Raw genomic sequence first — 24,080 nt, 5'->3', positions numbered from 1 at the left:
TGCCTCCACATCCTTCTTATAGTATGGCGACCAAAACTGCACACAATATTCCAGATGCGGCCGTACCAGAGTCTTATACAACTGCATCATGACCTCAGGACTCCGGAACTCTATTCCTCTACCAATAAAAGCCAGTACGCCATATGCCTTCCTCACCGCACTATTTACCTGGGTGGCAACTTTCAGAGATCTGTGTACATGGACACCAAGATCCCTCTGCTCATCCACACTACCAAGTATCCGACCATTAGCCCAGTACCCCATCTTTTTGTTATTCTTCCCAAAGTGAATCACCTCACATTTGGCTACATTGAATTCCATTTGCCACCTTTCTGCCCAGCTCTGCAGCTTTTCTATATCCTGCTGTAACCTGCCACATTCTTCCTCACTGTCTACAACTCCTCCGACTTTCGTATCATCCGCAAACTTGCTCACCTAACCTTCTAACCCCTCTTCCAGGTCATTTATAAAAATGACAAACAGCAGTGGTCCCAAAACAGATCCTTGCGGAACACTGCTAGTAACTGCACTCCAAGATGAACCTTTACCATCAACTTCTACCCTCTGTCTTCTTCCAGCCAGCCAATTCCTAATCCAAACCTCCAACTCACCCTCAATGCCATACCTCCGTATTTTTTGCAGTAGCCTACCATGGGGAACCTTATCAAACACCTTACTAAAATCCATATACCCTTGTAATGAGTCATAAAGTCACAGAGCTGTACAGCATGGAAACAGATCCTTCGGTCCAACTCGTCCATGCCGACCAGATATCTCATATAAATGTAGTCCCATTTGCCAGAAATTAGCCCATATCCCTCTGAATCCTTCCTATTCATATACCCATCCAGATGCTTTTTAAATGTTGCAATCGTACAATCTCCACCACATCCTCTGGCAGCTCATTCCATACACACACCACCCTCTGTGTGAAAACGTTGGCCCTTAGATCCCTTTTAAATCTTTCCCCTATACCTTAAACCTATATCTTCCAATTTTGGACTCCCCTCCCCTTGGGAAAATACCTTGTCTATTTAACCTATCCACCTCCCTCATGATTTTATAAACACCTATAAGGACACCCCTCAGCCTCCAAGACTCCAGGGAAAATCACTCCAGCCTATTCAGCCTCTCCCTATAGCTCAAACCCTCCAAACCTGGCAACATCCTCGTTAATCTCTTCTGAACCCTTTCAAGTTTCACAACATCCTTTCCATAGCAGGGAGACCAGAATTGCATACAATACTCCAAAAGTGGCCGAACCAATATTCTGTACAGCTGCAACAAGACCTCCCAAATCCTATACTCAATGCACTGACCAATAAAGGCAAGCATACCAAATGCCTTCTTCATTATCCTGTCTACCTGCAACTCCACTTTCAAGGAACTATGAAAAAAGGTCATACATCCTGAACATTGTCATCATGTCCTTTCACTGTTTCTGGCAGGCAAGGCCATGAGTATATCAAACCTGATTGCACATGCAAAACTCAAACAGTATCCAACATTTGATGTGCTTTCACAGTATTTGCAAAATAATTCAGCCTGAATGATTGTCAGTTGGGTCTGCAGTGTGACACATGTGGGCTGACTGGAAGCTTCATTCAGTATATTAATACACAGGACTCTGCCCTATGCAGACTGAAAGAACATGTGGAAACATTGTTCCTATTTCAAATTCACAAAATTAGCAACAGCTCTTTTCTGTATCATTCCTTAGGGCAATACCTTGACTGAAGTTAAACTTGTTGATTCCAATTTAAGGAAAGCTTAGGAGTTAACAGTGAGTCATAATCTAATTTGTTAATTTCCATGGCAATACTTAGGTCAATCAGAGTCCACTTTCTAACCAATCAGTATGTTTTTCACATACATCATAAAATAGTGTTCTCTGTGATATTGACAATCACACAAATGCCCTGAGTGCAAGATGAAACGAATCAGCAATATATGTACTTTTTCAGCAGTACTCAGGTTCTGCGACTACTAAATACCTTGTGATATACAAATTGTTAGGCAGTTGTTTGGGCACAAAAGTCTGAAATGTTTCTGTCTGTAAAAATGACCCCGAGCTTTCAGTTGCCATGTTCCCATGCCCACATCTCTGCCTTGGGTTTACTGTAGTGCTCCAGCGAGTCTCAGCACACCCTTGAAGAACAGTATTCATTTACCAAGTGGGTCCCTGCAGCCTCTAGGACTCAACATCGAGTTCAATAACTTTAGAACCTCATTCCATCTTTCCATGTTTTTTAATCATTCCCACATTCAGTCCTACCTCAGTTACTTTCAACACAGCCTACCAATTCTTTCCTCTTCTCAGCTCTCATTATCACTATTCAGTCTCCCTTCTTTCTACTATCAATAATATCCTCATTTGTTCACCTCTTTCATCTGTTTCTCTCTCTCTCTGTGCTTCATCTCCATTTATCCATCCACCCCTCCCGCATTCCCCCACCCACACCACAACCTCCCTCAACCGCCATTCCATCAACTTGTCTTCACTGTTAATACCACTTTTTCCTAACTGCTATCAGTTCTGAGAAAGAGTCACTGAACTCAAAATGATATCTCTGCTTTCTCCCCAGAGATATTGCCAGACTTGCTGAGTTTTGCCATCAATTTCTGTTTTTGTTGCTTCTGCTTTGGTTCCAGAGCTGGAATATTCATAAAAGTAAAATAAGGTCTTGCATTTAATACAGGAGTTTTCATGATCACTGGATGTTTCAAAGCACTTTAAAAATGATAAAGCATTTTATTTTGGAAGTGTAGTCACTGTGTTTTTCAGGCAAGGAAATGTAGCAATAACTGTGTCCACAGCCAACATCCACCAACAGCCATGTTGTAATGGCCAGATTATCTGCTTTGTTTTTGTGTGATGATGATGATGATTGGAGGTACCCAGAATACTACAGATAATTTCCTTAATTTTCTCTAAATTTCATTTCTATGCTTCTGTCCATTACCTAAAACACCAAATTGAATTGAAAATGATTCTGACTTGTTATTATTTATTACATTGTCTACCCATAATGCAAAATGACAACGTGGATGATGGTGACACAGTTCAACAACAGTGAAACCTCAGATTTTCACACATAGAGAAGGGAATGGAGAAGCTATCAGGCTGTAAAGTTCACAGTAAAATCCTCATTTTACTTCAATCAGTGTTTCATAATTTGTGAACAGAACGATAGCAAATTACAGTGGGGTGTAAAATAAATGCTTGACATGAATTCAATCTCCTAACCAAATATTGATAATACTTTAAGGAAATACAGCAGTGCAAGCTAAATGATTTATACTCTGGGGCATTAAAAAACTATTGATGCCAAACATTTTACAGAAGTAAATTGCCAGAGCAATTTAAACCAGTAATCTTCAGAGTTTCGAAACAAGCAAAATCCATTTCTGTTATTCTGTTAGAATTGCTTGTAATCTCCAAAAGCAAGTTTTTTTTTACTTTGAAGTTTCACTAACCTCTAAATCAATGGCTTTTAGTGAAGTTATTGTAAGTGTGAAGAGACTTTATATGAAAGCATTTAGTTATGCCTATGTTTATAACAGAAGACACAAAATCAGAGCTGTCACTATTCAATTAGGCCAGCAGACCTATGTTGACCTAGATTAGGGAGCCCAGAGGTTGGGATTCCACACTTCACCTCATCCCTGCCAAACACAACAAATACAAACTTGCCAATTTTTTTAGGTTCAAATTTCCCATAGTTTTAACAAGGACTTTATTCAGCCCCAGTAGTAAGGGCATACAGCTTCCAATCCAGAACAGCAAAAGCAGTGTTTCACCTTCAAATGTTCTCAGTGTAAACATATTGAGTAACTGCATTACTTTACAATTGTGTCCCAGTGTTGTTAAACAATGGTACTTATTGACAACTAACTGTTTATGAGCTTCTGTCCGAAGTCCTAATACGTCCTCCAAACTCTCTTCCCTGGCTACCAATCTCCTTCTCTCTACAGCAATTGTGTCCAAGTCTAAATTAGTTTGTTTGCAATTTTGGTGTCATAAGATGAGATTCTGATCAAACCAACACTAATATTGCCTTTTACCACCTTGCTAACATCCCCACACTTCACCCCTGCTTCAGTTCATCTGTTGTTGAAATCCTCATGCATGCCTCAATCACCTACAGATTTGGAGGTTCCAATCCTGTTGCTGTTTCACATTCTATGTTTCATAAACTGGAGGTCATCCAAAACGTTGCTGTCCAAGTTTTAATGCACCCAATGTCCCATTCAACAATCATCACTGTCTATTCCAACTCTATATTGGTTCTTAGTTAAGCAACAAATTTATTTTAAAGTTCTCAATCTGGTTGTGCATCCATTTGTAGTTTCACCCTTCATCTCTAGAATCTCCTCCAGCCTTACAATTCTCCGAGATATCTGTGCTCATCTGGATTTGGCGACTGAGTGTGCCCAAAGTTAATTCCTCTGCTCTTTTTGGCCATGTGTTTAGTTGGTTATACTCCAAATGCTGGAATTCTCTACCTTTCTATCTGTCTTCATTCTTTTATGACTCTCCTTAAAACCTATCTCATTGATTGAGCTTTTGGTCATGTAACATGTGAGCTCAGAATTTCAACTGACCAGATAGCCATTATTCAGGCATAAATAGGAGTTGTACATGGAGACTCTGAAGAATCCCCATTGTCATACACACTAATAGAAATTGCCTGGGAAATTCAATTCATCCACACTAGGAATAAGTCCTCTACAGTAGGAACCCTCCATAAGGCTTCATAAAAATCAGAGACTTCAGGGGGTTCTAAGGAAGTAAATAAAACAGTAACTCAGTCTGCCTCATTAATAATTATTGAACAGATCCCATACATCCCCAATTTCAACTCCTCCAGATCCTGATCCAATACTCTGTCACTGCCACCAACTGTGGCCTGACAACTCCCTAGTACAGGGACTCATCCCATCTTCACCCCTCCTCCTTGCCATCAACCCAAGGGAGCTGGTCTTCTTCCTTCTTTCCCTGTACCTCACCAGACTAGATCAGACTATGCCACCACTAATGCTGGATTGCACCTCAGCAAGCTAAATTGCCCATAGTGTCCAAGGATGTGCAGGCAAGTTGGATTAACCATGGGAAATGTGGGGTTACAGGGATAGGGTAAGGTGGCGAGTCTGGATGGGATGCTCTTGGAAGGCCAGTGTAGGGATTCAGCAAGATTATCTAAATGTCAAACAAACAAAGAGTTAAATCTTTGCCAATATAACTACACTGCAAAAGTAATTCAATGTATTTGAAGGCAATTTTCTTTCCTTCAGAAGACGTTCAGAAGCAAAAGAAGACCATTTACCTCTCAAGCTCACTAGGTTCACAACCACATGTGAATCATTGATTTCCTGCCTCATCACAGCACTGAAACAACCCGAACTAAAATCACATATTATTTCCTCTATAACTTTGATGATGTACAATCCCTCTGTGATTACTGAACAGCTTTTGTGGTACTTGACTACATTATCATCTTTTTATGCATCCATTGTCTTAATTCTATTAAAACATATGTAAGAGGAGCAAGAGGACCATTTAGTCCTTCAATCTGCCCTAACATTCAAAACAAAATCAGGAATGATCTTCTGCGTCAATTCCATTTCCCACCTACTCCAATTTCCCTTGATTCTCTTCAGGTCAAAAGCCTGTAGAACTATTCAAAAATGAAAATCCACAACTATCCAAGTTAGGGGTTTCTAAAATTTCACAATCCTTAGATTAGGATAAATATCTTCACTCAAAATCCTAAATGATTGGCCCTTTTATCCTGAGATGGTGCCCTCATATTCTAGACTCTTTGGTCACAACAACACGACGGTTGGAGGAAGAGCGCCTCATCTTCCGCCTAGGAACCCTCCAACCACAATTCCTCATTCCTGAAGAAGGGCTTATGCCCGAAACGTCGATTCTCCTGTTTCCTGGATGTTGCCTGACCTGCTGCGCTGTTCCAGCAACACATTTTCAGGTCAGGAGAAATGACCTCTCAGTGTCTACAATAAACTTATCAAGACTATTGACATTTGGTTCCACACTTCCTGTCTAATCATAATCCAAACCTCTCAGAATTCTTTCTCTTCTTGTTTCTTAGCATTACTGCAGAATCTATTGTTTCAAGTAATAGTTCTGAAGGAATTAATGTTCATGTTAGATTGAGCTCCACCCAGACTGCAGGGGCCATGGAAGTAGTACTCCAAAGACATACCTGAATCAAGAAAACAAAAGTGGCAACAAACGTGTGGGCTAGGAAAAGACCAGAATGCCAGCCACACTTAAAAGTCAGAAAGTGTAGAAAATGAGGCTCTGCAATTAGCAAAAGAAGGGAAGGCTAAAATTAACTATGACTAATGAAAACGAGGATAACTTTATGAATAAAGTGCACAGGTCAGAAAAGAAGAGATATCCTGCAAGTGAAAAAAGGTGTTCTCACTTGTTACAACAACCATCATCAAGGTTAGAGTCACGAGGCACAAGAAACATAGCATAAAAGTTCAGACCAGGTTTGTAGTTTCACCCAGGTCTCGAAATTAAGCTGGAAGAGAACAAGTTTAAAGAACCCTAGTTAAAGAATCTTGCAGAAGATGTTAGGAGAAACTGACCACTATTTAAATTAAAAACAGCTTTACACCAATAAAAATTAAGAAAAAAACATTGAGAAGAAATGGAAAAGGGTATAACACTGTCATAAAGATTCATAGTCAGAGAAGGACCAACACATGATTGCACATTGTGGTGTTGACAGTTCTTAAAATAAATATTGCCTCAAAATTAAACAGTAAGCAGGTGAACAGACCGTTATATTTAGTGAATAAAACAAGGAACTGTGGATGTTGCAAATCTGAAACATAATCAGAAATTTCTGGAAAACCCAGCACACCTGGCAGCATCTGTGGAGAGAAAACAATAAAGGCTTTGAGTATAGTGCCATTTTTAATGGCAAAAGAAGTAGAGATTACTTATTACAGATGAGACTCCATGGCACAGATGAAATGGGTATCAGGAATGTAGGAATACTATAAGTTATATTGCAATCCAACACATAAGAAAATTGAAATAGTGCATGTTGATTACAACAACAAGTTTGCACTTTTGAGCCTGCATACATGCTTCAACTTTATCCTCATCAAAAGATACAGAGATCAACAAAGTTCCAAGAGAACAATTGAATCAGAAACAATCAGTTGTCCAAATAAACCATGTTTGACCAACCAGTCATGGGCAACTGGTAGAAAATATCATTGGGTTCCCTGGAATCTTGGCAGCATGCATACAGAAAAAAGAATCCAATGAGGTTACTGCCATTGGATCAAGACAATTAGTTCATATTCTCAACATAGAGGAAGTCACAGATTTTACTGAGACTGATGTAAATGTCCAATCCTCCCTAAACATAAATCAATGCCAGTAACAGAAGTGATATTTTAATTCACAACTGAGAGTCTGAAAAGGCTTTGTAGTCAAAGAATCACAAAGGCCAATGAAGATATTTAGTCTGATCAATAATTTGAGATAGATGAACTGTATATGACTCCATCGGTGCCAGAACAACATGCATAGACTCAGGACATAATCAAGAACAGAAACCTGCCTGGTCTAATTATTGAGAAGACTACCTCTTCCAATTAGAAAGTTGTTACTTGTTTTAAAGAAGCAGCTGTCTTTTCTGGTGGACATTCACAAGATTTTTTTTTCAGATAATGTTATTACATAACTACGCAAATAGCAATGTCTCTCTGCAGAGGAATTACAGAAGATTAAGGGTCCTCCAGATCAGGAAATGGACCAGCTTCAAGGTCTACAAGGAACAACTTCCATTGTGAAGGAGATACAAAAGATAAAAATTCCTTCAGTGGAGAAATGATCCATGGTCAACAGTCCTCAAGCAAAAGACCTAACATTCTTCTAAATGCAAAGGACATGCATTCAGGGAAAATTATGAAACATCCAGACCATTTGTCTTTGTGTATTAAGAGACTTGGGTGAGAGAGGACTAGTGATAAAGATACTCTTGTGATACTGCATGATTGTACAATGGATAAACATGTGGAAAATATACTGGAGGGAAGTGACCTACATAGTAAAGATTCTGAAAGAATTAATATTTATGTTTCATTAATTCCAATTTAGTCTGATGAAATCACACACATTATGTGGGTGAAGACAAGGAGTTCTACACTGGCCTTCATATTGAACAATTGTATTCTATCCAGTTCCTGAGTTCCAGCACTTGTGTCTGACTATTTTGTAGTTGTACTTATTGGTAGCATGCAATAAATCTTCTTGGCAACAATAAACAACACCTCTTGTACTCATGTCTGTACAGTGATGTATCCTCTTCCATAGCTCACTAAACATCTAAATCAAGGTGTAGATAAAGGAGGACAGATGGCAGTTAAATACTTCAAAGGCAGCTTACTCTAAACCACATAATGACAGAGCTGACAGACACCACAAAGTATCAGCACCTATGATCAGGATAACTTCATATAGTCCAACAAGGATCTAAACTTAGCCCCTCCTAATGCTTATCTCCATATTGTTCTTTGATGATATTGTCCAGAGACTTGGCAATAGCTTCCATATTGATACAAAAACATCCACCTGTCAAATGGAGAAGTTTCTTGAATTTTGAACTCCAACTGCATTGTCTGACTGCTGTCCTGTGTTCAAGTTTTTGATGAATTATAATTTCCTGAAGTAAAACATTTGGGAGAATGAAGCCCACTGTCTTTTGCTCTGTCACCACCTGTGCTTCATTTCTCCTCTACACGCACTGTCACAGTCTGAAACCAACTAGGCTCTTTGCTTATGATAAGGACTGTATTTGGGACCCTTTTTCAAATGAAACTGATCTGCTCTGCTGTGGTTTCTTAGCTTTGAATGCTGCTGTCATTCAAGTGATAAGTATAATCAAAGTTTTAAAAATGAATTAATGATATGAATATTGCTTAAAAAGACATTTTGTAGAAGCTTTCTTTCTTGCATTCATTATAACATTTCACAAGAATGCCAATTCAAAGGGAAAACCACGATTAACACTGCCTGAGAGGAACATGCGGATTGATTGTGAAGCACAGTTTGATTGGTATTGGTATTACCTGAAGTATAAGTGCTTTAATGCTAATTGGCAATTAATTGTCAGGTTATGTTTAACTTTTGAACCAGGTAGGTTGACTAAGATTGGTAAGGACATGAGAAGTAAATAGTCATACATTTATTTTGTTCAGTTGAAACTACCAACTGCACATGTTCTTTCTGTCTTTGAAGAACCCGCATATTAATATATATGCACCTCCAGTTAATGCAAGTACTTCACATTATGAGCCCAAATGACAAACCTAAATTAGTTATCAGCATAATTCTTCACAAATTCAGGATCATGCAAAGAATGTTATCTAACTGCAAGTCACATCTATTGTTGAACGCCGTTGTGAATTTTGCAAGCATGGCTGGTTGGAAACATTCAGTACCTTGCCTATTGCTAAAAACTGAAAGGATATACTATTTGATATGATCAGTCTATATACCTGGCATTACACCAGCATTGAAATTCATATACCACATTTCTATTTGTGCCATTGGCAGAATGTCATTTTTGCTTGATGGCTGTATCCTGTTAGTAGGGGCAAGCAGCACTTAGACAGAAGGCACATGTATGTGCACTGCACCTACTTCAACTCAACAGAATGGGTTGCAGCCATTCACAGGTTCATTTCTAAGGGCCCTGACCAAAGTCAATCTATCTGGTTCAAACTTTAAACAAAGCTTAGCAGCAATCATCAGCATAAGTGGGCATATGCTAGCTGTATTATGTTGTATTACTAGAGCATATCTATGTCTGAGGAGATAATTGAATTCACATTTACTAAAATGATAATGAATATTCGAATGGTAAACTAATTCCTGCAATCTATAATTTCTAAAAACTATAATCTATGGACTCTAATAACTTCCTTGCAGTCAAAACTGTCAGGGATCATTTTGTCTGTAAAGATGTATTAATGAAGAATGGATGCAGAGACAACTCATTCAAGGTAAATCTTCCTGAAGTTTCTTCATTGAAACCTTGAAAGAAAATACATTTCTTTAGTGTTTCCAATGATTTCCCATTGAAGTAATGTGAGGATATTGTAAGCATGTCATGAACACTTTATCCCATTAACTTTAGTTGCTGATTTTTCAGAGGATGTACTCAAAAAGATTAACACTTCAGATATGAAAGATCATTTTTCTGTAGCAAGACATTGTTAGAACTACTCATCTTTAGTTGAGTGTTCAATTGTTTTTGGTCTATTCCCAGTTCCATTTATTTTTCAATTTTTGATTCTTGGGGATCGATTCTTCTTGGTGATATTATCTAAAATGGGGCAGGATTTCGGTTCTGTTACCCACAGTTAGAAACTGACAACTCGACCTGCTGTTCCTTCAGCGGACATAGCCCATAAAACGATGAAAAGAAAGACAACATCATAGTTTGTCACCCAAGTTAGTGCTACTTCTCATCATGGAACATGGCAGTACTGCATCCATCTGTCTATCTCAGGAGATAATGGATTACATCCATGATGTCATTCACCTCTGGACTGAATATCAACAGTTATGTACATTCTTTCAGAGGTCAACTTTTGAGAAGCAGTCTCTTCGAGCTGGTATTGATGAATAGCATTGTTCGTGGTTTGACTGATGTTTATCTTTTGGTACTGGCAAGCTCGTTCTTCTTCAGTTTTTTGATGCTTTCCTGATTATAAAAACACGTTTAGAAGTGAGGTGTTGCTGAGGCAAACAATAATTGAAACAAAGAGTTCCTACGAACTACTGCGGAAACCACCATTTTCCATCCTTTACCACCAGATCACAAAACCAACTGCCTTTTCACACAGTGCAGTGGCCTCTGTTCCACAGTTAAAACAAGAAATATAAATAATTTCAACTGAATTATTCAGCACAGTGACTCAGTGGTTAATACTGATACCTCACAGCACCAGGGACCCAGGTTCGATTCCAGACTCAGGTGACTGTGTGGTTTGCACATTCTCCCTGTGTCTGTATGGGTTTCCTCCGTTTGCTCCATTTCGTCCCATGGTCCAAAGATGTGCAAGTCAGGTGGATTGGCCATGCTAAATTGCCCATAGTGTTAGATGCATTAGTCAGAGGAAAATGGTTCTGGGTGGGTTACTCTTCAGAGGGTCGGTGTGGACTGGTTGGGCTGAAGGGCCTGTTTCCACACTGTAGGGAATCTAATCTGATATGTTATGACTATCTGAGCATAGCCAGAAGTAAATTAGGATGCTGATGACCTCATAGGCTTTTAATATTCTGACTTTTTATTGACTGGAAATGCTATCTCCCTCATGGGAGGAAACACCACCCAGAGAGCAATTGGCTGAGTTTTTGGCCAATAGTTTTGTGGTCTCCAGTATCTACATCCTAAAACCCAGAGTGGAGGTATTGATGGAGTTTCAGGGCAGGGATTGAATGGGGAAGCCCAAGGGTTGCAGAGATCGAGTGTTGGGGGCAAGGGCAGAATCTATTATAGTAGGAATAGTCATGATTAAAGTGACTGAGACAACAGACATTTGGATGATGGTGAGTGTGTTCCATCTTGAAAGGGACCAGAACTGGAGGCAATTCTCAATTTCCCACCTGAGACCTGTCCATGAAAAGGTACATTAACAGGTAGAAATTTATGTTCCTCTGTTTATAGGTTTGCATGCAATAGGTTTTCACACTATCACTGAAGTTCATAAGCCACATTACTCATATGTGTGATTGGCAGAATGCTGTTTTTGCTTGGTGGCTGTATCGTGTTAGTGGGAAACACCACACGAACAGAAAAACATATGTACATGCACTGCACCTGTTTCAGCTCAACTAAATGGGTACAGCCATTTGTCCATTCATTTCTAAGGTCAATGCCCTGAGCAAAGTCGACTTTTTTCCCTGGAGTATCCGAGGCTGAGGGATGACCTTGTCAAGATTTATAAAATCATGAGGGGCATGGACAGGGTTGAAAGTCAAGATCTTTTCCCCAGAATAGGTGACTCCAAAGCTAGAAGGCATAGGTTTAAGGTGAGAGGGGAAGGATTTAAAAGGGACCCAGGGGCACAGTTTTTCACACAGAGGATGATGCATTTATGAAATGAGCAGCAGAGGAAGTGGTGGAGGCTGGTACAATTACAACATTTAAAAGGCATCTGGATGGACACATGAATAGGAAGGGTTGAAAGGAATACGGGCCAAATACTGGCACATGATACTCGATTAATTTAGGATATCTGGTTGGAAATGGATGTGTTGGAAGGAAGGGTTTGTTTCTGTGCTGTATAACTCTATGACTCTAAGACATTTCCTGGTTTAAAATTTAAACAAAGCCTGGAAGAAACTGTCAAGCATTCAGTATTTCTTAGCTGGAGGTGTAATCTGCAATCCAAGTTTGGCAATTAACTGTCAGTTATCATCTGACTTGTGCATTCACCACAACCTATCAATCTGTCAACCACAGACCACTCGCCAACCATTCAGCTCTCTCTTCTTAAACAGTATAAAATGATGTTGGACTCTAACATTGCTACACTTTCAAATATTCTGATGAATGTAAGATGAAAAGCTGTAACAAAATATGTCTTTTCTCCGAGATAAAGTACTTGAGACATGAAAAGAACTAAAATCTGATAAATTCCAAAAGTTCTGACCATCTATGTCCACAGGTTCAAAATAAGTTAGCTGCAGATGTGGTGAATGTTCTGGCTATAACTGCTCAAAATTCCCTAGATTCTGGAATCATCCCAACAAATTTGAAGTTAGCAAATGTAGCACCACTATTCAAGAAAAGAGAGAAAACAATTAATTACAGACTTTGCCCAACAGAGATCAGAAAGTGCTGGAATCTATTACTGAAGAACACTTAACAACACACATACAAAAGCATAGTCCAATGAGATCAAATCAACATGGCTTTATAAAAGGAAAATCGTATCTGCCAAATTTATTTGTTATTTTGAGGATGTAATTCATTGGGTAGTTAAAGGTGGACTAGTAAATATGGCACACCTGGGATTCCAAAGGACAATTGATATTGTGCCCACGAAAACTTTATGTGTGAAATAAGAAACATGAAATTGGGGCATTAGTAGTAATGTTAGAGGATTGATGTTCAGAACAGACAGAATGCAGCGATTCGAAGCTGTTGGAGATCTGAAATAAAATAGTGTTAAAGGGAAACAGAGTTAACATTTTAAGTTAAATACAACTCATCTCCTGGACTGCAGAGCTGAAAACCGAAGCAACATTGAGGGAAATGGTGGCAATAATGCAGAGGTCCAGCAAATAACCTGGGGACATGAGTTTAAATCTGCATGGCAGCTACTAGAATTTGAATTCAATTAATGCAACGCAAAGATAAAGTTAGCCTTAATGACAGTGACCGATTGTTGTAATATCCCATCTGACTCAAAAGGGTTATTTAGGGAAAGAAATCTGACATCCTCATCTGGTATGGCTGACAAAAACCTCCAGGTACACAGCAATGTGGTTCATCATAACTCCCTGTGAAATGGTATAACAAGTCACTCAGTTCAAAGGTAATTGAGAATGAAAAAACAAATGTTGGCCTTGTCAGTAATGCCCACATTCCATGAAGAACAAAGACCATAAAAAAGAAACATATAAGTTGGCAGGTTGTGATTAGTGCAGTGAATTGCTTCAGTTAAAGGATTGTGAAACGTATAGAGTTCTCCACCCCAAAGGATGTGGATGCTCCATTGTCGAATACAATTAAGGCTTAGATACACAAAGGCTTGGTTTCTCAGGGAATCGGGTGATATGTGGAGCAGGCAGAAAAGTGGAGCTGAAACCCAAGATCATGTTAACTGGCGAAACAGACCATCATAAGCTTGAAGACAGATTCTCGAATGTACTCAAGCCTCCCCTGATATCAGGAGCATTGTTTTAGCATGGCATAAGACCAGTCCATATTCCAAGACATTTGGGAAAGTGCATCAAGTTACTATTCAAAATAAGATCTCATGACCTAGGTGGTAACACACTAACCTCCAAGTTAAAAGCCTTACTGGAGTCTGTATAGACTACAACAAGTGTAATACCTTCATCTACACCACCTACGCATGTTCTTGAAAGATTTAGTCAAATTTGTTAGACATGATCTCCTCCTTACTGACTTTCTACTTATCATGCTGACTATTCATGACTAATCCTAACTCTCCAAGTGGAGATTAATTCTGTCCCTCAGAATTTTTTCCAATTGTTTCCCTGCCACAAATATTAGACTGACTGGCCTGTAATTTCCTGGTTGAACCTTACAACCCTTCATGAATAATTAGCTGTCCTAACTTCTGGCTCCCCCTTCGGCGACCAGAGAGGATTTGAAAATTAATGTTAGAATACCTGCAATCTCCTCATTTGCCTCCCACAGCAGCCTTGGATATATCTCACCTGGGTCTAGGTATGTATCCATTTTCTAGCCTGCTGAAACTACTGACACCTCCTCTATCTCAGTGTTTATCTATTCAAGTATATTGCCGTTCCCCTGTCCATGTCCTCCTCCTTCACAACCCCACCCCATGCTCTAGACAGACATTATCCTGAATACAGATGCAAAATACACATTTGAAACTTCATCTATGTTTTCCAGCTCCGCACACAAATTGCCATTTGGTCCATAATGACTTCTACATTTTCTCTAGTTATTTCTTTGCCCCTGTTAAACACCTTGCTCTCCTAATTTCTATTTAAAATAAAAACCTTTTGCACTTTTATACTTCTCAGGGCACCTGCTGTTTTGAGCTTTCTGTATCTTATCTGTATCTGTATCTGTATCTGTATCTGGCATAATTGATACTACCATTCACCTTTACAGAAATATGTTGGCCCTGTACTCCCACTATCACCTTTCTGAATGTAAAAAACCTTTTGCACTTTTATACTTCTCAGGGCACCTGCTGTTTTGAGCTTGAGCTTTCTGTATCTTATCTGTATCTGTATCTGTATCTGGCATAATTGATACTACCATTCACCTTTACAGAAACATGTTGGCCCTGTACTCCCACTATCACCTTTCTGAATGTCTCCCACTGCTCAGATGTAGATTTTCCTTCAAAGTAGCTTCTGCCACTTCATGTCTTACCCCAAGTTGAGAACTTTTTTCTAGTCCATCTTTGTCCTTATTCATAATTACCTTAAATCTTACTGAATTATGGTCACTATCACCGAAATGTTCTTCCACATCCACATCTAATACTTTCTCGGTATCATTTCCTCACATTAGGTCCAGCATTCCCACAACCTGCAAGGATGTTGGCTTCATTCTATTCCAATTCAGGTATAACCTATCACGTTTGTACAAGTCCCACCTTCCTGAGAAACAAATCCAGTGATCCAAAAATCTAAAGCTATCCCTCCTGCTCCAAACCTTTAGCCATACATTTCAAACATTCTATCCACCTATTCAGATGCTCACTAATATGGGCAGTGATCCAGAGAATACAACCTTTGAGGTCCTGCATTTAATCTCTTACCTCGCTCTCTAATTTCCACCTGACTTTTAGTATTATGCCTTCCTACATGTTGGTTCAAAAAGATTACCTAGACACAGTTTAAGAATTCTGCCTCCTCAAGTCTTTTACATTTTGTCTATCCCAGTTAATATTGGGCAAGTTGAAATCCTCTACTAGTATTTCCTTATATTTTTAGGGAGTGTCTGCTGAGTTCTGTAACTGTGGGTAACTGTGGATGTGCTGGTGTCAACCTTGTTTTTACACTTCTCTGAGGTTTGCCTCCATGTCTGCCTTTCTAACACTCCCAAACTGTTTAGGGGGTCTATAGTACACCCCCAGCAACACCATTGCACCCTTTCTGGTTTAGAATTCTACTCATATGACTTCATTTGAGGGACCTTCTAAGAAAAGATCCCAATTTACTTGCCTCCATGTCTGCCTTTCTAACACTCCCAAACTGTTTAGGGGGTCTATAGTACACCCCCAGCAACACCATTGCACCCTTTCTGGTTTGGAATTCTACCCATATGATTTCATTTGAGGGACCTTCTAAGAAAAGATCCCAATTTACTGCAGTAATTGACTCCTTAATCAATATTGCATCACCACCTTCTCTTTGACATCCACCCCACTCTCACATCTCTGCACCCCCATCAAACCCCCACCCCTGAAATATCCTGATCTGTTAGTCTTGGTCCTCTCTCAACCATGTCTCATGAAGGCGAAGATTCCCATGTGTTAATCAACACCCTCAACTCATCTGCCTTATTTTCTTGTGAGCAGTCTTGAAAGTAAGCATCCAGCCTTGTGCTTCAACCTCATGATATTTGTACTGCCTTCTAGACTGACATTGTTCATCTGCTATACTTGTCTATGCATCACCTCCTACCGTATTTTCAACATGTATCACATCTCCCCACCAAATTAGTTTAAACCACCATCACCTGCACAGGCAAACAACCTGTAAGGATGTTGGCCTCATTCTATTCCAGTTTAGGTATAACCTGTCAGTTTTGCACAAGTCCCACCTTCCTGAGAAACAAATGCAGTGATTCAGAAATCTAAAGCTATCTCTCCTGCTCCAAATCTTTAGCCATACCTTTCATACATTCTATCCACCTATTCAGATACTCACTAACACAGGCAATAATCCAGAGATTACAACCTTTGAGGTCCTGCATTCAATCTACTACCTAGCTCTCCAATTTCCACCTGATTTTTAGTATTATGCCTCTATTTATTGGACTGCTAAGTAAATTGATCAGGAGTAAAACTTAAGATTTTAACAACAAATTTAAGACCTAAAACACAATTTAATTATTCTAGTTTTTTTTATCTGATGTCCTTACTTAGTAACTACTATAATCAGTGATCGTAGTCCCGCAATTGCTTTCTTCTCTGCTCCAACCTCAGTTTTCTCATTTCTGCTTGTGCTCATTACTGGCCATAAGCCTATTCTGTCATTGTCTTTTATTCTGCTCTACTCTTATTCAGTTCCCAGTTTTCCTGATCTCGGGTCTGCACTACCTTGAGTTTTATTCCACTTCACACTTGCTCAGTTGTCACTCCTCCTGATCAGAAGGCTGCTCTAACACTGTGCTTTTTAAACATGTGCCTCACTCTCTCTCAGCTCCCACTCATTGTTAGCTGGGCCTTGCTCTGCTGCTGAGCCTTTTATTGCACTCCACTTTGCAATCCTCTGCTTCTCTGAATGAGTGTTTGAGCTTACCAGGGAGCTTGCAAAAGAAAGCACAATACTTCCACAAACTTCTCCAGAGCAGAAGTAAATCAAAATCAGTCCTATAAGTTAAATGCCTGTACATTAAATAACACATTCCTCATGTAGCTGAGGGCAAGTATTCTGTATACACTGAGTCTCATAGACATGCTAATGTCTCTTATCCATCTCCCCGCACGCTAATAGCATATATATGGCACGCCAATAATAGTGCCAATCTAGTATGAGATATATGTGGAATAAGCTGAAGTGGTCAGCAGCACAACCGACACCATTTTATCCCTTCCAGTTCTCCATAGCACCTACAGTAGTATCAGTAAGGGTGACAATTTTGAAAACTATCTGCAGTGCCCTGGTCATTCAACCTATGAGCATTTGCAGTTGTTCTTTCTATTTGTACAGATAATGCAAATGCATGCCATTACACTATATTCTATTGCCTATCTTTTCCATGTCTTTAACTTTATTTATATTTTACTGTAATCTTACTTCAAACTTTTCTTACCTTTTGTCCTTCTTCATTTATTCTTGCTTCCTATCTCATACTGATTTTGTTTAATTTTCAATCCTTTGTCTCTCCGTCACATCTCTTTCTGCCTTTACACGTTTCTCCTGTTTGCATTTCAGCCAATATAAGTGTTCTTATTCTCTCATACGCTGCTCTCACTGCTCTGTATCCTTAGATTTAAAAAAAGCAGCAGCACCCAAGCTTAAGGCTGCACAAAAAATAAACCTGGTTGGAGGCAAAGCATATGACTGGCCAAGGCTCTCAGCTATGTTTCTCAAAAATAACAGTTACAAGCACACTAGCGATTTGATGAACCATGAATGAATTAAAAAAAAAACAATTCAATGAATAATATTTCATAACCTGAATCTCTTAGGTTCTTACAAAAGTTTATTCACAGAAAAAAAAAATACAGAGCATGATTAAATATTGGAAACAGCATTTCAATATTAGGAATGGAGGTTAATTTCAAAAGCGAAGATGCAAATAAACTACAAGCAAGAAGCTCAGCAGCGCTGTAACCAATGGCAACAGGGTAGCGTTTAGTGGCATTGTGCTCCTGAGGCCAAGCCAAACTCAAGTTCAGAGCTTGGAGCTGCTGGCAATAGTGTTTCTGCCTCATTTGAATTTGATTTTCAAAAAGACTGTCAGTAAGATAGCAGAATTCTTCTCCAGTGAAGTAAGAATGGAATACTGCTGGACACAAGAGCAGTCTTGTGTATCTTTCCTTACTTTACAGTCTTTCTCATGTGCAAGCAGTGGCACCAAAATGGATTATTTTACAGCTGCAGTTGCTATACCCTGTGTTCTTTTCAGTTGAGGACACAACATAAGCAGTTATATGAAAGTCCCACAAAAATGTTTTGCAAGTGCAGCTGTTTTGTACTTTATAAGAGGCCATGCCAGGACTGGGTTATGATCAGCGTCACAAGTGAAAACTTTATACTATATTGTTTGCCGTGACATTATGGCCTCGAATTTCTTCTAAGACATTTGAGCCACTGTTGTACAGATAGAAAGTACCTGCTAACTGCGATGGAGATAGATGTGCATTTCTGCGATCTGCTCGCTTGCATTACAATGGCATAAAATCTGAGCAAAATAGCTGAACTCCTTGGAAACTTCTAGGCAGCCATTATTAACCGAGTTCAGCCTTAGTATTTAATAGGAAACTCTTCAGGGAGAGAACTAGGTAAGAGCAGCACAGTGTTTGATTCCTTAGTTTAACTGTCAAATACCCCCTCTCCATGTTTATGTTAAACTTAGATGAGTGTCCATATCTTGGAGCATTCTGGGCTGGAGGAAGTTACAAAAATAAGGAGTGGTATTATAGACAGGTTTGAAAACAGGGATGAGAATTTCAGAACTGAGGTGTTAGATAAGCAGCATCGAGAGGTGATGAGGAGGGAAAGTCAAATGACGTCAACACAGAGATGAAAACGAACGTTTATTTGTGGACAATGTTGCCAAGGGAAAATACTTCATTGGGAAAAAGGAAAAGGATTAATCCTTGGGGAGTGCCAGAACTCATGATGTATGTATAAGTACAGATTTCTACAGTACAGATCACAGGTCAAAATCCATCCCCCTCCTCAACCCTGAACTGGAACAGATTAGCTAAAGGCACAGCTAGCCTGGAACATAAATCTTTAGTCCTATTGTTGGAATGTTTTCAGGACCCATTGACTTTACAGCACAGTTTTTGATATCATGTGGAGTGAATCAAATTGATTGAAGATGGTAAATGTGAAAGCTGGGGGCTTCAGGAAGAAGACAAGATGGATCATCCTTTCAGCTTTTCAGCTAATGAAGGATGTTGTTTGCACTAATATACTGGGCACCCCAATGTTGAAGATGAAGATATTTATGGAAACTGCACTTTCTGTTAGGGGTTTAATTATCCACAAACATTCATGATTCTCAGGTCTGCAGATCTGATCCATACACTATGGAAATGCTACACCCAGCCTATTGCAGGTTGCACTGTTTGCCACACAAGTATTCAGTGAAACAGCTTCACCAAGTTGGCAGTATATTTTTACATAGGCCTGGTGCTGCTCCTGCAATGTTACAGCATAAATTATATGGTATAGGAGGAGAAATAGGCCATTCAGCCCATCAGGTTTGCTCCATCATTTGATCATGGCTGATACGTTCCACAACCCTAGTCTCCCACCTTCTCTCCATAACCCTTCATCCCCTTACTAACCAAGAACCTATCTCTCTCTTAAGACACTCTAACATGGCCTACACAGCCTTCTGCAGCAAGAGTCACAGTGTTACCACTCTGTGGCTGAAGAAATTTCTTCTCATATCAGTTCTAAAAGATTGTCCCTTCACTCTGAGGCTGTGCCCTTGGTTTCTACTCTAGTTTCTCTTACTAATGGAAACATCTTCTCCATGTCCATTTCATCCAGGCCTTTTAGTATTCTGTAAGTTTCAATCAGATCCTCCTTCATCCTTCTAAATTCCATCAAATACAGACACAGAATCCTTAACCATCCTTCATATGACAAGCCCTTCAAACCCAGAACATTCTCATAAACCTCCTCCCGATCCCCTCAAATACCAGAACATCCTTCCTTAGATACGGGGCCCAAAACTGCTCAATGTTCCAAAGCAGTGTGACCATAGTCTTATACAGCCTCAACAATACATCCCTGCTCTTGTAAATCCAGCCCTCTTGAAATGAATGCTCACATTGTATTTGCCTTCCTAGCTGCCAAATGAACCTGCATGCTAATCTTGAGAGGATCTGTAACTAAAACTCCCAAGTCCTTATGCTTCAAATTTTCAAAGCCTTTCCCCATTTAGAAAATACTGTGCACCCCTACACTTCCCACCAAAATGCATAACCCTACACTTTCCCACATTGTGTTTCATCTGCCACTTCTTTGCCCACTTTCTGCAGCTTCCCCACTTTAAAACTGCCTGTCCCAACTATCTTCATCTCATCTGAAACCTAGCAACAATGCCCTCAGTTCCTTTATCCAGAACATTAATGTATAATGTGAATAGTTGTGATCCCAACACTGATCCCTGCGGGACTCCACTAGCCACCAGGTACCATCCTGAAAAAGACACCTTTATCCCTACTGCCTTTGCCACTCAGCCACTCCTCTATCCATGCCAGTACCTTGCCCCTTGCTCTTACCTTCTTTAGCAGCCTTGTGTGAGACACCTTGTCAAAGGCCTTCAGAAAATCCAAATAAATATGTCTACTTCCTCTATTTCATCTACCTTACTTGTTCCCTCTTCAAAGAATTCTAACAGATTTGTCAGGCATGATCTCTCCTTGATGAAGCTATCCTGACTCTGCCCTATTTTACCACGCACATCCATGTACTCTGCAATCTCATCCTTAATAATGGAGTCTAATGGTCATTGATCTTCACGCTTGTTGGCAATGGTAGAGGGGGTGACAAGTATAGTCTTAACGTTACAGATTGTGGTTAAATACAATTCTGCTGTTGCTTATGGTGAACCACCTCTCTGGGATGCCTATTCTTGAGTTGCTAGATCTGTTTAAAGACTATCCCATTTAATATAGTAACAGTGGCACACAACATGATGGAAGGTATTCTTAATGACAAGATTATTCTTTGTCTACAGAAAAACTATATAATAGTAATTCCCAAAGTTATTGTCATTGATAGACACATGTGCAGCAGGTAGATTGGAAAGAATAAGATCAGATTTATTTTTCCCTCTTATTGTGTAATTCTTCATCTGGCACAGACCCAGTCTGACAGTTATGTTCTTTAGGACTCAGCCAGTTCAATCAGTAGTAGTGCTACCAAGCCACTTTTTGAGCTGGACATCAAAGTTTCCTACCCAGAGTAGGTAGCTGCCCTTGCTAGCAATGTTTCTGCCAATGGTGTTCAACATGGATGACTGAATATTGATTTATCAGCCAAGGGTAAAGGGTAATTCATGGTTATCAATGGGAGGTTTCCTTGCCCATGTTTGAGTTGATGCCATGAAACTCCAAAGTGATCACTGTACAATTGATTGGTTATTGGAAAAATCAATATTTCACTAACATTTTGAGTTCCTGTATAGGTCAGGATCTGAGCACAGCACACAAGTAGAATTGCATCCCTCCAGAATCTGTATTGTCAAAGCCCAGTACACCACAGCATCCTCAAGCCCCTGTGGCTAAGTGGTAGTGCGACTACATTTGGACCAGGAGGCCAGCTTCCAGTCCTACCTCTTACAGAGGTGTGCTATAACGTATCTGAATAGGTTGATTAAATGTATCTTTCACTTGCTTCTCCATTTCTATTGAATCATGTGACTAACTCTGGTCCAATGAGCTGTGCTAAATAAAGCATTCCTGGAGCAACACAAAGCACATCTGAAAATAAAGTGACAACCTGGTGGAACTGCGACATGAGATACTAAACAGCAGAAGCAGCTTACCAAAGGCAAAGTTAAACAGCTCCAAAAACAATGATCAGATCCTTCCATTTTCAATTGCAAATGTTGCACACAACTAAGCAACTTGTGGAGGGAGAGAATTGATCTTCAATGATGGCAGAATCCCGCATATGAGTATAAAAGACAAGATGGAGGCATTTCCAGCCATGTTCAGGAAGAAATGTGAATGCATGATAAGTCACAGCCTTTACCTGGGGGTCTAATAGAGAGGTCAATCTTCAGCCAATTCAACTCATTCCACATAGTATCAGAAAATGGCTGATTACAAAGAACACAACAAAAGCTATGGATCAACCATGCTGCTGCGCCAAAGATCTGTGTTCCAAATGAGTACTACTTCTAGCCAGCTACAATACAGACACCGACATGAAAACCAAAAATTGTGCAGGTACATTTTGTTTACAAGCAGTAAAATTGAAGGAAGGAATCTTGGACTTACATGCATGTTAAGAATAAGGAAAAAAAGTGAGAAAGTAAAAAGAAACAAGTTGAAGCAGAAATACGGAAAGCAAAACAGAAAAGTAAGGAATTAACCACAAAATTATTCAAGAGTTTGGAAGCATTCTATAAAATGTAGCAGAAAGAAAAAGAAAATTGTTAAGTATCAAATGGGATCTCAGGGAGGAAGGAGTGTGGAGTAGGTAGAGGATACACAAAAATTGGACGGGATGAATAATAAGCATTTTGGGCTGAACCTTCCCTTTTTGAGTGAAAGTGTTTTGTTGAACATGATTCATGGTAACTGGTCTGCCATAACTAACAGTACAGGTTGTTCTGAAACATGTGACAGTTGCCTTCCTCTTCAACCTCACTCTATGGAAAATCATGCTATGCAAAAACCACTGTAGAAATCACACTTACAGAAGATTGCTCATAGAAAATTGCTATACCCATTCAGTACAAACAATGTCCACAATTCATCAATCACATTATAGCCAATTTGTGCTGATGAAGCATGCATGATAGCAGAATCACCTGTAATTTTGTCTGATGTGGTGCTCTGCCTTTCACCATTTTAATTATTCAATTGGTTCTTTAGCATGTTTCTACACCCTGCGGGAGAAGTGCAGGTGCTCACCACAGGGTGGTCACACCACTGGGACCATATTAGATGCCCAGCTGTACACACATCAAACACTACAAGGCAGGAACTTCCCCTCATACTGTTGTGCTCCATCACTATCACTGATAATATGGCCCAGAATGCAAAGCTCACCTACCACTCAATGGACAGAGACTTGAAAGTGTTGGTGTTGGGATTGGGACAGTAGACAGAAAGACTATCCAGTAGGACGTCATGCCTTGAGACACCTGGGCCTGTCAAGCCCCTCATAATTTTATAAACCTTAATTAGGTCACCCCTCATCCTTCCACGGTCCAGGGAAAACAGCCCCAGCCTATTCAGCCTCTCACTACAGCTCAAACCCTCCAGCCCTGGCAACATCCTTGTAAATCTTTTCTGAACCCTTTCAAGTTTCACAACATCTTTCTGATAGGAAGGAGACCAGAATTGCACGCAATATTCCAACAGTGGCCTAATCAATATCCTGTACAGCCACAACATGACCTCCCAACTCCTGTACTCAATACTTTGACCAATAAAGGAAAGCATACCAAATGCCTTCTTCACTATCCTATCTACCTGTGACTCCACTTTCAAGGAGCTATGAACCTGCAATCCAAAGTCTCTTTGTTCATCAACACTCCCTAGGACCTTACCATTAAGTGTATAAGTTCTGCTAGGACTTGCTTTCCCAAAATGCAGCACCTCGCATTTATCTGAATTAAACTCCATCTGCCACTTCTCAGCCCATTGGCCCATCTGGTCCAGATCCTGTTGTAATCTGAGGTAACCCTCTT

The 24,080-nt window shown here is 39.7% G+C and overlaps 1 protein-coding gene across 2 annotated transcripts in view; it reads right to left on the bottom strand.

The window, feature by feature from the left end:
• The window catches only part of LOC122549979 (zeta-sarcoglycan), a 972,906-nt gene that overhangs the window by 463,027 nt on the left and 485,799 nt on the right, over window positions 1-24,080 (bottom strand). The window contains exon 1 of one of the 2 annotated variants that reach the window (XM_043690318.1): window positions 17,778-17,977. The exons of the other annotated variant lie outside the window; for it this stretch is intronic. The gene's annotated coding sequence lies outside the window, so the exon portion shown is untranslated. Of the gene's footprint in view, window positions 1-17,777; window positions 17,978-24,080 lie in introns of those variants that run through there. 2 annotated transcript variants of the gene reach the window in all.

Source organism: Chiloscyllium plagiosum, chromosome 1 (genome assembly GCF_004010195.1).
Source record: "Chiloscyllium plagiosum isolate BGI_BamShark_2017 chromosome 1, ASM401019v2, whole genome shotgun sequence".
Classification (NCBI taxonomy): Eukaryota; Metazoa; Chordata; class Chondrichthyes; order Orectolobiformes; family Hemiscylliidae; genus Chiloscyllium; species Chiloscyllium plagiosum.
Note: the sequence above shows the minus strand (reverse complement) of the source record. Positions and strands in the feature narration are given on the sequence as shown.